This window comes from Bos grunniens, chromosome X (assembly GCF_055505025.1).
Source record: "Bos grunniens cultivar Pamir isolate PY7600 chromosome X, Bosgru_T2T1.0, whole genome shotgun sequence".
Lineage (NCBI taxonomy): Eukaryota > Metazoa > Chordata > Mammalia > Artiodactyla > Bovidae > Bos > Bos grunniens.
Genome location: NC_141194.1, coordinates 44,951,067 through 44,954,685, shown reverse-complemented (window position 1 = coordinate 44,954,685; position 3,619 = coordinate 44,951,067). Strand labels below are relative to the sequence as shown.

General features: G+C 41.9%; 1 pseudogene; it reads right to left on the bottom strand.

Moving 5' to 3' along the window:
* Positions 1-387: 387 nt before the first annotated feature.
* On the bottom strand, positions 388-2,786 carry LOC147340243 (ATP-dependent RNA helicase DDX3X-like; annotated as a pseudogene).
* Positions 2,787-3,619: the final 833 nt, after the last annotated feature.

Sequence of the window (3,619 nt, the reverse complement as noted above, 5' to 3'; positions counted from 1 at the left end):
CCCTTATAATATTTATGGATGAATTGATGATTCCTGTTAAGCTGTATCACACCTGTGTGCCAAGGTTTGATTTTAGCCCAAGTTCATTAAATTTATTTTGTCAAAAACAATTGATATCTTGAGTATTACTGAGCCAAGAGGACATCAAAATAAAAAGATGTATAAAGTTAAAGGCACAGTACATTAACAAACAAATGATCCTCAGTCACAAATTATAAATGCAGTTTGGGATGGAGGTTGGGAGGGGAGTTAATCCAAACTACAGCAATGAAGTCTTCAAACCACCTTATGAATATGGCTGCTGATTGTTCCATTTGACTCTCCATGTGACCTTGAGCTCCCTTAAAAAAAATTCATTGGAGAATCTCAGTTGGTAATGTGAGTTCTTGAAGCTACACAAGGTATAGTCTGGCTAAGTTACATGTGGTTTCCATATTAGCTTGTTTGGCAGGGTGACCTACTGCAAAGCAGGTTCAGTTACCCTACCAGTCCACCCCCTGGGAGTTATAATTTCCTCCATATTTATCACTGTTGTAAAGGCCTCCATAGCCACCTCCACCAAACCCTCTGCTGCTTCCATGGCCGCCTCCAGCACTGTGGCTGCTGCTGGTGTGGCTGCTGCTGAAGCTGGAACTGCTGTCACCACTACTCTGTCGATAGTCTCTGGCACCAAATCCTCCACTGAATCTACTATTTTTGGATCATCCATGACTGCTACCCTTGTAGTGGTATTCATAAGCCATGTTTTGTAACCAAAATGGCACTTCCTGTTTAGCTTCAACAAGAAGATCCAACAAACCCTTGGTAATATTTATGTTCCTCTCATTAAAGAATGAAGTGGCAAGGCCAAGGTATCCTACACATCCTATACAGCCAATAAAATGTACATATTCTTCAATATCACTTGGTAAGTCAAAATTGATAACATGTTTCATGTTTGATATGTCCACGGGCTTCCCTGGTGGCTCAGTGGTTACAGCATCTGCCTGGAATTCGGGAGACCCAGGTTCAATCCCTGGGTCAGGAAGATCCCCTGGAGAAGGAAATGGCAACCCACTCCAGTACTCTTGCCTGGAGAATCCCATGGACGGAGGAGCCTGGTAGGCTACAGTCCATGGGGTCGCAAAGAGTCAGACACGACTGAGAGACTAATGTACATATTCTTCAATATCACTTGGCAAGTCAAAATTGATAACATGTTTCATGTTTGATATGTCCAGTCCTCTTGCTGTACTATTGTAGCCATGAGAATCGGGCTTTTACCTGAGCAGAACTGGTAAAGTGCCTCTTCTCTATCTCTCTGAGATTGGTCTGTATGGAAACTGGTACAAGCATATCCTTCATGGTATAAGAAATCCTCTAGAGAATTTGCACCCTTTTTGGTCTCCACAAACACTAAGGTCAGTGAATCTTTGCCTGTTGCATTTAGAAGGTCAAGCAGAAATGACTGTTTGTCTGACTCTTCCACCCAAACTACTTTCTGTGTGATGTTTTCAGAGGGAGAGCCAACTCTTCCTATGGCCAAAAAGATATATTCATCCAAGAAATCATGAGCAAGCATCTGTATTTCCTTAGGGAAGGTAGCACTAAACTTCATAGTGTGGTGAACTCCCTTTGGTGGCATATCTTGTTCAATGATTCTATGTATTTGAGGTTCAAACCCCATATCCAACATCTGATCAGCTTCACCTAACACCAACTATTTGCAGAAGTCTAATCAAATTTTCCCTCTTTCCATCATATCCACTAGACTTCCTAGAGTGGTAACTAACAAATGGCATCCACGTTCTAAGTCTAAAATTTGCTGACCAATATCAGCACCACCATAAACCACACAAGGACAAACTCTAGATTGGTATGAAAATTTCTTGGCTTACTCATAGATCTATATGGCCAATTCTCTAGTTGGCACTAACACCAAAGAGATTGGGTATTGTTTGCAGCACCCATATCTTCCATTTTCCTTCATGGCCCTCAGAGCCTGGCCTGGACCCACAAAATAAATCTGACTCAAGATGGGCAAGAGAAATGCTGCAGTTTTCCCAGACCCTGTTTGGGGACAGGCCATCAGGTCACTCTTCTCTTTGATAATAGGAATAGCATGCTTTTGCACTGGAGTTGGGTGAGTGTGATGAGTAAGCTCAATGTTTCCCATAATAATTTCTCCCATCTAACATCACTGAAACTTTCACTGTGTGGAGGACCATTGTTGCCTGTTGCTCCAACTGGAATGTCCTCAAAATTTTCAAAGTTAACCCCAGTGTTGCCTCCAGAAAAGTTCTTGTTCCAAGCATTCATTTGGTGAGAGTGGCTTTGACCAATCATCTTCATCTGATTTGTCACACCAGGGACTATTTCCATGCTCATATTTGCCAAAGCCACCTCTGCCACCACGACTGCCAAAGTTGTCATAGTCACTTCATCCACAATCACCAAACCTTCTCTTTGATCCACTTCCACGATCACTGAAGAAACTAGACTTCCCTCTTGAATCACTATGGGAACCAAAACTGCTGTATGCTTCCTTATCTTTACTAGAACTCCACCCTGAACTGTCTTTATCATAGAATCCTTTAGTAGCTTCTCTGGTCCTTAGGTGAGGAGGAATATAGCACCCTTTGCTGGCTATACTTCCTCCATTCTGATTATCTGATGAGTTTGGGTCTAGGCAAGCAAACTGCTGGTTTAGCCCAAGTGCCTTTTCCACTGCCACACAACTCATCCCTGAAGAGTACGGAGAACTAGGAGTCTTCTGCTGCTGAGCTAATGTGTTGGGTTCAACACGAAGGCCCTCTCACAGGAGAACTGTGGCTCTAATGATGCTTTTGTTTTGACAGAGTATATAAAACAGTGACCCGGAGCTATTTTGGAAAAATATGGAGCATGCCATTCACATTTTTTATATTGCTATCATTACCCTTGTGTTCCTCAGTTTACTCATTTGTAAAATGCAGATAAGTTTTAGTGCTTGAGATTTTGGGGTCCTTTGTTAGCACAGCATAACCTAGTTTATTTTGACACACGTGGGCAAAATACATTTATAGAACCAGAGTGGTAGGATGGTGGAATTTATCAGAAGCTCAGTGTTTAACAGAACCCATAAGGAGGAACATGTACTCAAGGATGCATGAAAAAGTGGCAGGAAGTCCAAGAGGCAGATTAAGCTTTGAGGGCCTGAAATCCAAAAAGGAACTAAGAAGGCTAATTTTTACCCTGTTTCAGGAGGATAATGAACAGTCCCTTTTCTCCAAGTGTCTTAAGATTAACGAGGATGGAAAGCAAAACTACTCATCTCCACCAGGGGAAGGTGTGCAGACTGGATAAGTGAGAACATCTCCAAAGTTCTTCTGCTGTGGTCTTTTTCATCACAGAAATGACTCCACCTCTGAAATCACTAGCTCAAGCATCCTGTTTCTTGCACACAATTCCCTTTCCTTTCAGACACTGGTTCAAATCCTATTTTCCAATTTCATTGACCACTACCCCCACTTTCTTAATTTTTTCATATTCAGCTAAGAGACTCCCAGACCATTATTTTTTATAACATTTCTACCAATAATCTAAAGTTTCTGGCCCTCTGTCTTTTCATTATTCACTTAGCGACAAACCCAGCTTTTGT